The 11,196-nt window shown below is 41.9% G+C and overlaps 1 pseudogene; it reads right to left on the bottom strand.

Moving 5' to 3' along the window:
- The window catches only part of LOC119412014, a 28,317-nt pseudogene that overhangs the window by 913 nt on the left and 16,208 nt on the right, over positions 1–11,196 (bottom strand).

The following is an 11,196-nucleotide window of genomic DNA, read 5'->3' as shown; positions in this document are numbered from 1 at the left end:
CAATTCTGACATTCATAAGGTTGTTGTCCTGTGTGGATTCTCATGTGCAACTTTAAATTTGTCTTATGGCTAGCTTGATGTCCGCATATCTCACATTTATAAGGTTTCTCTCCTGTGTGGACTCTCATGTGTGCTCTTAAAACTCTTTCACTGTTAAATCTTTTACCACATTCATCACAACTAAATGATTTTGGTCCCATCTGGACATTCCTGTGCGTCTCTACACTTTTCTTCTGACCCAAACGGCTTGAACGTCTTACTGTTGAATGACATGTCAAGTGTCTCTGAAGAGACTGGTTGTGTAGAAACCGTTTACCACACTCAGAGCAGCTGAAATATTTGTTGACAGAGTTTACAGCTGACTCAGGAGATCTGCTCTCCTTCCAGTCTTTGTCACTGTCTTCAGTTGTTGACCCAGAATCTGACAAGTGTTCCAGCTGAGAGTCAGGATTGTTCCCATCCTTGTCCTCTTCATCATCCTCACTGACTTCAGTCTCTGAAGAGCTGGAAGCATCTCCATGAAGATTTAAATCTGGGCTCCTGCTGGTTTCTGCTCCTCCACAGCCCTCTCCATCAGCTTCTACTTTCATCTGGTCAGCTGAGCTGCTGGTTGGAACATCTCTGTCCTCCCTTTGGTGCTGATGAAGCTGTGAGAACAGAGGCTTCTCTTCATCATCCTCACTCTTTAGAGGAACTGTGGTGAATGAAAACCTGCTGGCATCAGTCTCCTCCTTCACATTGAGCTGCTCTCCCTCTAATCTGGTCCAGAGTTCCTCCTCTTCCTCCTTTATGTGAAGGGGCTCTGTATTCTGCTGATGAAGATGTGAGAACAGAGGCTTCTCTTTGTCATCCTTAGTCTTCACTGGAACTGCAGTGAATGAAAACCTGCTGGCATCAGTCTCCTCCTTCACAATGAACTTCTCTCCCGCCAATTGGGTCCAGAGTTCCTCCTCTTCCTCTTTTATGTGGAGGTGTTCTGGGTCCTGCCTGTCCACATCAGGCCTCCATTCCTCAGGAGCATCTCCTCTGATCAGCAGAGTCTGCTGAACATCTGCAGGAAACACTGAAACACAGACAATATGGACTGAATTTAACTTTATATTCACTCATACATCACTTGTGTTGTTGATTAATGTTCTGTGGATCAGAACTGTTCCAAGTCAAAGGTACATTTTATTTGGTAAGAGACAAACAAATGTCTGTTTATCATTAAAAAACAAACAAAAAAAGTTTAAATTAAATTATCTGATATGGGTATTTGAAACGTTTTGAACAGTTTTGCTTAACTTTAAATCTTACTTTATTTATCAAAGTCTGCAAATCATATATAATCAGATTAAAGAAATAAAAAAATAATAATAAAATCAGTGAATGAGTCCAATGTTTTGCCAGTACTTAAAATTAGTGAAGACAAAAAATATAAGAATGTGGCGTTACATTGCATCAGTATTATGACATAATAGCTCATACATCATTTGAAACATGACCTTTAAGGTTTTGTATCTGTCTTAGCAAATTGTGTATGAATTTGCCAACAGAAAATATTTTATAAATCAAAACAAATCTGTGCCAACATAATAAATTACACAATTTTTTAAAATACCCAATACCTCTAATAAACCTGGGTATATATGTAGAACTTAGGGCTGGACGATATGGCCGAAAGTTTTATCACGATACATTTCCTAATTTCGGTCATAACGATATAATTTGATATCGATATAAACAATAGAACAGCCTAAAAAAAAAAAACTACAAATTGTACAAATAAATTAATGTTCACCTTTTATTTAATTTAGCCTTCAAAAAATTTTGAAATTCCTGTCAAACATAAAAATCTCAACTTTGTTAATATCACCGTATTTTTTGCCCTACAAGTCGCAGTTTTTTTGCATAATTTGCATGCCCTGCAACTTATAGGCCTAAGCAACATATTTAAGGATTTTTTCCCCCATATTTATAAACCAATTTTTGGCTGAGACATAACAGTTTCCATTCATTCTGACTGAATATGATTGATTTTGAGCAGTACCACTTTCAGCCACTAGATGGTAGCAAAGTAGTAGCAGCAGTATGGCACGCCGTTGAATCATGTAATATGTAAATGTAGCTGTAATGACAAATTCAAAAAAGTTCAATACAAAAACGACTGGACTTTATTTTACTATATACTGTTTTTGTCTTGAACTTTTTTGAATTTACCATGTCCTGGATGACTGAGAATCTTCACCAGATTCTAATGACACAATTGGCTTGCCATAGCCCCGCCACCTTCCTTCTGCTCGCTGCTTGGAACCATCGAACCAGCTGCACAGCCCTGGCGAAATGCAGCTAATTTGACCATTAAAGTGCATTTATTAAGCAAACGTTAGACTGAGACACACCATTGCTATAATTTCGAGCAAACAAATAATTGTTTTAGGTGTTTATCTTGTTAAATTTCGAACGCAGCTGCAGCGCTCCTCCTTTTTTCCTCCCTCTGCACACTCCCGGGAGCACAGAGGCAGCAAAACTATTTTTGAAATTCAACTGATTTGACCATTGAAGTGCATTTCAAACGTTAGACTGAGATACACATTTACTATAATTTCGAGCAAACAAATAATTGTTTTTAAGTGTTAATCTTGTTAAATTCTTGTTAAAGTCCTCCCGTGCACACTCCTGCGGCCGCCATTTGGCAGTCCATCGATTTTTGGCACAACGGCTCACATTTCCAGGTTGTCATCGGTGATGCTTAACAAACACGACGCGTCAGCTGTAGGGCTGAAACAATTCCTCGAATCATTCGAGGACCTCGATTACAAAAAAATCCTCGAGGCAAATTTATCTGCCTCGAAGCCTCGTTAAACTATTCAGAGCACGGTGGTCTAGCCGGAAGGTTGTTCTGTTACACAATGTTAGCCCTTCCGCTAGCACTTCTGCTAACGCGTATGTGCCAAGTTTGTAGCAATGGAGGGAATGGAGACTGCCTAGAAGAAGAGCCCAGAAAACAACAAAAACTGTCAAAAGTTTGGGAACATGTTAAGCTAAACAGAAAAGACAACAGTGAAATGCTTCCACTGCAAAGCAGAGCTGGAGTAACCACAAAAGCGCGTTGTCGATGTTGCATCGTCTGAAGAGAAAACACCCGCTGTAGCATCAAACTCGTCCGCAGCTGCAACAGGTATCGTGTTCTCTCTTTGCAAAATACGTTCACCTAAATGTGATAATCTGTCATGTTACAGATATAAAATGAGGCATCTTTTTGCTAACGTTAAATCTACTGACTAATCATAGTGGCTTCCTGGCAGCGTCTATACGTTGTGAGAAAAAAACTCTGCAGGACTTGATGCAAGTTTGTTAACGATAAAAGCAGCAACAGACTGACACATTTATTTATTGCCGTACTTCCATCCTGACTTAAATCAGATATTTAGGGTGAATATTTAAAGTGTAAATGTATTTAAACGAGTTAGTATTTTTTCTTCTTCTTGCTACTGCTGTTTATGACTTAAACTGGGATTAATCTGCATTAATTACTACTGTCATATTTGTTTATAGCTCAGCAATCAAGACTAAATAATAAAACAGTCTGCAGAACTCAACGTACAAACTCAAACGTTAAATTATCTATCTTACTCAGTTTCTAACATAAAGATTCCATTCATACCATACCATACCAATTTATTTATAGAGCACTTAAAACAGCAACAAGGCCAACCAAAGTGCTGTACAAAAGAAACAAACATGCACAGCAGACAGGAAAACATAAAATAGAAATACAGATACAAATAGCAGCAGAAGCTAACTAAAATGGCCAACAGAGTAGAGAACAGACCGGACCAAAACAAATCACACCGTGTTAAAGGCAAGAGAATAGAAGTGGGTCTTCAAGCGAGACTTAAAGACTGAGAGTGTGGGAGCCTGCCGGACACTCAGTGGCAACTCATTCCACAGTCGTGGACCTGCGACAGAGAAAGCCCTGTCACCTTTGAGCTTACGACGGGTTTCTGGGACTGAGAGAAGCATCTGGTCTGCTGACCTCAGAGAGCGCGGTGGGACATATGGCTGCAGAAGATCAGTGAGATAGGATGGGACGGAACTGTTCAGTGATTTAAAAACATACATGAGAATTTTGAATTGGATCCGAAGGTGAATGGGTAGCCAGTGCAGGGAGGCCAAAACTGGCGTGATGTGCTCTCTATAGCCTGTACCAGTTAAAAATCGGGCTGCAGCATTTTGGACCAGTTGTAGACGAGCAATGGAGGACTGACTGATTCCAAACAGAAGTGAATTGCAGTAATCAAGCCTAGATGTTATGAAGGCATGGATCACTGTCAGTTTCCAGTTTCCATTCAGTTTTCCAATCCATAAAAAATTTATAGCATTTAGATTTTTATGTGATGGTTAAAAATAATTCAGTGACAGAGGGTTTTAATTAAATCATCCTCAAACCTCACACATAAATAAAATCATAAAATGCATAAATCAAATACAACTGAAATTAATGTTACTTTGATTGCAGCAGGTCATCAGAAAGTGTAGATTACTTAACAATATTAAATAATTTTATAATATCCAGTGAAGTACACTTGAAAATGTATTAAGGAATAACAATGAACAAACAAATACTAATTTTCTTCTTCTTCTTCTTTTCAGTAAATGCAGTCATACGTTGGACAGCTTCGTACAAACGGCTCCAGGATGTCGGTTGTGCAGCAGCTGAGTTCACAAACAGCATTTTAAATATGATCATCACAGACATGCGGTCACTGTCCGTGGTGGAAGATGAAGGATCCAGAAGATCATCTCCACCTTCAATCCAAATGATGTCCTTCCTTCCAGATCCTACTTTGTAAATTCCATTCAGTTTTCCAATCCATAAAAATTATTTTACAGCATGTAGATTTTTATGTGATGTTTAAAAATAATCAGAGAGTCAGAGAGTCAGAGTTTCTTTATTGTCATTCGCACCTCATGTGGTACATGTGGTGGAGCGAAATTATGTACACAGGGTCCCAGTTACATCCAACAATAAAATGTATAAGAAAAACAGTAATAACATCTAAGATATGAACTAAGAAAAACATCAACTAAATATACACTAAGCACTCATAACATAAAACATTGAACATCACCACAAACATGAACATGAGTCTGTGAGCAGATGTGCACGCATGAACACATCAACATTGAAACAGATCAGCAGCAACATGAAACAGATCAGCAGCAACATGATATGGTTTTTCACAGTGATTATTCTAGTTAGAGATTCATGAGTCTAACAGCCTCAGGGTAGAAGCTGTTCCTCAGTCTAGTGGTTCTACACTTAATGCTCCTTAACCTCCTTCCTGAGGGGAGTGGGGCAAAAAGTGTGTGTGCTGGGTGGGTGGGGTCCTTCATGATGCAGGTGGCCCTCTTCCTGCATCTGGAGGTGTAGATGTCTGTGATGGTGGGGAGACTGACTCCAACAGATTTCTGTGCAGCCTTCACCACTCTCTGCAAAGCTTTTCTTTCTGCAGCTGTGCAGCCTCCATGCCACACGTTGATGCTGGAGCACAGGATGCTCTCCACTGCACACCTGTAGAAGGAGGTGAGGACTGAGCTTCCCAGACCAGCTCGTCTCAGCCGTCTGAGGAAGTAGAGTCTCTGATGAGCTTTCTTGATCAGGCTGGTGGTGTTGTTGCTCCAGCTGAGGTTGTCATTCATGTGTACACCCAAGTACTTGTAGCTGGAGACCACTTCCACCGCAGATCCTCTTATGTTCAGGGGGGTGTAGATGTTTTTGTTCCTTCTGAAGTCCACAATCATCTCCTTTGTCTTCTTCACATTGATGTGAAGGTTATTCTCTTTGCACCAGCTCTCCAGGTGTTCCACCTCTTGCCTGTAGCTGGACTCATCATTGTTTGTGATGCATCCCACCACCGCTGTATCATCTGCAAACTTTACAATGTGACAGCCTGGATGGGTAGCTGCACAATCATATGTGAGCAGAGTAAACAGAAGGGGGCTCAACACACATCCCTGAGGAGAGCCAGTGCTGAGGGTTATGGTGGAGGAGGAGAGGTTGTGGATCCTCACTAACTGTGGTCTGTTTGTTAAAAAGTCTAGTACCCAGTTGCAGATGGAGGGGCTTAGTCCTAGTGTGGATAGTTTGTCCATCAGGGTTTGGGGGATCATGGTGTTGAAGGCGGATGTGAAGTCCACAAAGAGCATACGGACGTAAGAGTTTTTCTGCTCCAGGTGGTTGAGCGCAGTGTGGACCACAGAGGAGATTGCATCCTCTGTTGATCGGTTCTCACGGTATGCGTACTGATGAGGGTCCTCGTTGATGTTGATGGTTGTTTTGATGTGAGTCATGACCAGTTTTTCGAAGCATTTAGCGACTATCGGGGTGAGGGCCACTGGCCGACAGTCATTCAGACCAGTCACTGTAGAGCTTTTTGGGACTGGGATGATGGTGGCAGTCTTCAGGCAGGTGGGAACTGTCTCCAGGGTAAGTGAGGTGTTAAAGATGTCTGCCAGCACCTCACAGAGCTGATCAGCACATTCCTTCAACACTTTTCCGGGGATGTTGTCTGGGCCAGTTGCGTTGTGCGGATTAATCCTCCTGAAGGTACTCCTTACTTCTGCTGAGGTCACGCTGAGATGCTCTTCATCCGGTGGCGAGGTGAGTCTGGTGCTGGGTGGTCTGTTCGGGTCTTCAAAGCGTGCATAGAACTTGTTGAGGGCATCAGGCAGAGATGGGTCTTTGGGACATTGTTCACTCCTTCCTTTATAATCTGTTATGCACTTAATGCCCCTCCACATGCTCCGAGGGTCTTGTGAGATGAATTGACCCTCGATCCTCTTTGCATATGCGGCCTTGGCCCTCTTAATACCAGCAACCAGCTCTTTTCTTGTCCTACTCAGCTCCTCTGAGTTTCCAGACCTGAAGGCAGTGTTCCTGGCTTCCAGCAGGGTACGCACCTCTGCATTCAGCCAAGGTTTTCTGTTTGGGTAGCTTTTAACATTTCTGATAGTGGAGACTGTGTCAGTACATGTACTAATGTAACCCAGTACTGAGGATGTGTATTGGTCAAGATCAAGCGAACCTCCATTTTCAGCAGCTTCTCTGAAAACCTGCCAGTCTGTTCGGTCAAAACAATCTCTCAGTATGGGGCCACTGTCCTGGATCCAACATTTAACTTTCTTTTGAACCGGTCTGGAGCGTCTCAGCGGGGGCATGTAAGCAGGAGCCAGGAAGATTGAGATGTGGTCTGACAGTCCTAGGTGGGGGCGGGGTTCGGCTTTGTATGCATCTTTTACGTTCGTGTAAACACGGTCCAGCGTGCGGTCTCCACGTGTCGGAATCGTCACATGCTGATTAAAGCTTGGGAGACAGTCCTTTAGATTCACGTGGTTAAAGTCTCCAGCTACCACGTAAAGAGCCTCGGGGTGTTTGTTCTGCAGCGAGCTGATGATATCATGAAGCTCCTGTAGTGATTCATTAGCATTAGCGTCCGGAGGAATGTAAACAACTGTGATAAAAGTCACTGTGAACTCGCGGGGTAGATAATGTGGCCGACATTTCACTGTTATTTGCTCCAAAGCCTTCGAGCATGAGCTATTTACAACAGTACAGTTCGTGGACCAACTTTTACTCACGTAAATGCACACTCCGCCCCCCCGTGATTTCCCCGTTAGCTCGCTGCAGCGGTCCGCTCGAAATAAAAGTCTGTCATCCAGCTGGAAGACTGAGTCCGGCGTTTCACTTGTAATCCACGTTTCCGTGAGGCAAAGCACCGCACACTTCTTCATCTCTTCTGAGGCGCCCGCTCTCAGACGAAGTAAATCCACCTTGTTGTCCAACGAGCGGACATTCGACAGAAAGAGAGACGGCATGGGGAGTTTACCGGCTTTAGCGTTAGCTCGTAGCCTCACCATAACCCCCGCCCGGCATCCTCTCCTCTTAAGCCGGGAGCAGCGCTTCCTCTTCTGCCCGCTGGAACGCCTCTGCTGCAGCTTCCAGGTAGATGACTTTAAGATCTGCATTCTGCCGAGCGTAGCTTTGAGTTTGTTGCTGATTTCTGCTATATTTCGTGGCAAATCCGCTCCTATTCTCATCAGTTCGGTTCGGCTATAGTTCACACGCATAAATCGCGCAGAGTCAGGCACAGAGTCAATATCAAAACTTCTAAAAACTGGGATGGTACCGGGAGCCTGTGAAGCTGCAACTGCTCTGAGCGAGGCCATCTTGTAAAAGTCAATTCAAATTCAACCTAAGCAATAAAATATTTTAAAAAGAGGAATTAAATGGGTTGTTTATTTAATGTTTTTTTGTGTATTTGTATCGCTCATAAAATGAGTACGGTAGTTACTGCAGAACCTGACACATTTTGTTTTCGATTACCCGATTAATCATCAGAATAATCTATAGATTTCCCGATTACTAAAATATATTTGTTTACAACAGCCCTACTATGTACAGATTTCATGAGTATTAAAAAATAATGGATGAAGCTGAACAGAGAATTGCTGAGAGTGAAGATTATACGATGAAAACCTCTAAAGTGCTTTTACATGCCCTTCAAATGCAAAACCAACTAGAACTAAGATGTGAGGAACTGGAAAATCAAGCCAGGTGAAACAATATGAGAATCTACTCAGTGCCATAAAACTGAAGAAAACAACATGATTGACTTTATCAACAAACTTATCCCTGAAAAACTGGAAGTGACGGACAAACTCCATGTGGAATGGGCACATCGGATAGAGCCGAGGCCTGGACCAAAGGACCGGCCCAGAACTGTTCCGGTTCAATTTCAATCATATGCCATGACACAAAAAGTGCTGCAAGCTGCGTGGAGAGCAAAGACTGTACAAGTAAATGATGGAAGGATTTATTTTGACGAGGACTTTACAAACTCAGTGTTTAAGGAACGTGCAAAATACAAAGATGTGCGCAAAGTACTTAATGAACGAAAAATCAAGTCACGGATTTTATTTCCAGCTAGACTGAAAGGTTTTTGTTTTTTTTGTGAGAATGGGAAAGTTAAGGTGTATAATAAGAATTGAACGACGACATCATGTTAAAACTTGCCATTAACATAATAAAACTCGAGTAGAACTCGAGTACTTGATGACATCATAGGATCTAACGATACAAAAATAAATAAAACTGCAAAAAAGGTCATTATTTACAACAAAAAAAAACATTGGGAGTGTACATTATGCTCCTACCATTTATCATAAAGCAAATAAGTTACAGGAAAAACTAAACTATCAATTATTATTAAGCTGCAAAAGTGAAGAAACGTGCGGCACTTCAAAAACGAAACTAAAAACAGTGGGGGGTTGACCGCCTTGCACCACCGCCAGCTGTGGAGCGCATTATGTTTAGTTTTAGAGATCAATATGTTTATAGGTTTTTTTATAGGTTTAGAGATTAATATTTTTTGCTTTTTGTTTGTGAAACAAGGTCAGAGGAAGCGGGTTCTGGTTCGGTCGATTGGACCCGGTGTTGCACCATATTCTGTGACCTGCAGATAATCTTCTGTGCATGCAACACCACCCCCTACGGTCACAATATACAGTGGCCACAAAATATGGTGTAACACCGGTTCGCAACGTGCTCCAAACAGTCAGGAAGTTGTTTCATTTTCTGTTTCCTTACGGTAGTTGAACCAGAAGATTCATCTTTAGTGAAATATTTCCAGACTATTGATGCATTTCTACGCGTTTGTCAAGATTGGGCCTGCTCTGCTCCATCCGTCTGCTTGGAGGAATCCATTTTGTAACCCGCGCCCGGTGCAGATCACATGACGCGATGGCAGCGCAATGCCGTCACCACGAATACTCGACGTGAAATAAAAAAAGCTCGATAGGTGTCCTAGGAATCGATGTGTAGATTACTCGAGTAGTCTGTTAAAGCCCTAGTGTATAATGACACTCAAGCTGCTGCAATTGGATTACGCGAGCTCGGAGTCAACATGGACATTCCAGAGAAGGAAATTGATCTAGAATCAATACTGAAGAACGCAAGGAGTCGGCCTGGTCTAGGGCTGGGCCATATTATATCGTTCACGATAATACCGGTAAAAAAAGCTTGCCCAGGAAAATAAATGAAATCATGATAAGCTAATTTCATGACGTAATACGTCAGGGCGCCCCTCTCTTTTAACAGAACCGAGCGTGCCGAACGACCGAACCGAACTGCGTACCCTCCCATCCACCTGTCGGTACTGGCGTAACGCTAATTAGTTGTGCACAATACTAGCTAGCTAAAATGCTAAACACAAACAACGCGCGGCTCTGCTGCGTTTCTCCAGCCAGCTCTAAACTGCAGGTACAGACAGCTCGATACGTCTCTCCTTCACCGCACCCCGCTCTAAACTGCTAGTACAAAACTAACAATTGTAAATATAATACAGATGAACAAAGGAATTTTTCTGTGGACTTTGATAATTTTTCACTTACTCATTTTAACTGCCATTTAACTTTATCGCTAATATCGGCCGATACCATGCCGATAATATCGTGCACCCCTAATGTAAATACACAATAATACCATGTGTAGACCAAAACAATTTACTAACGGTCCAGAAAATGTATTGCACACTGAAACTTGTCTAAATACACAATAATGCACCAAAACAATTTAATGACTTGCTTTTTTCTTATGTGCAACATGTTGTAGTGTATGATAAACAGACGGCTCCTCTAAACGTCGCGGGCCTCTTGCTGATTGCGCATGCGCGTGTGTTAACTAAATGTATGCAGCTCTGACATGTAAATGGACTGTACTTGTATATATATATCTTATTTCAAGATATTCAAAGCGCTTTACACTACAATCTGTGTCCTCATTTACCCATTCATACAGCTCTCTACTAGAACTCTACAAAGCTAATTGAACAAATCATTCTAAAGAGACATGTATGCAGAACGGACACCGATGATAACATGCGGCCTTCGAAGCATACAGGCCCTGAATTTAAACACAACCTAAAATATCTTCTCAGCCAAGTGTGTAAAACTGTTGTTTTATTCTTGATGACAATAGTTTGAATAATACATCTCCAAACTGAGAATTGCTGAGATAAAAAGAGCCCCCGATTCTTGAATATTTTAGTTTCTACATCTTCCACCTTAGCGCTAGCTTCTGTTAGCATGCTAAGCTACAAACACGGACAACACATTTACAAGTTCTTGTTAAGAAGTTAAATCCATCAACTA

The sequence above is a fragment of the Nematolebias whitei genome, chromosome 7, assembly GCF_014905685.2.
Source record: "Nematolebias whitei isolate Nwh7 chromosome 7, NemWhi1, whole genome shotgun sequence".
Lineage (NCBI taxonomy): Eukaryota > Metazoa > Chordata > Actinopteri > Cyprinodontiformes > Rivulidae > Nematolebias > Nematolebias whitei.
This window is presented reverse-complemented; position numbering and strand designations above follow the sequence as displayed.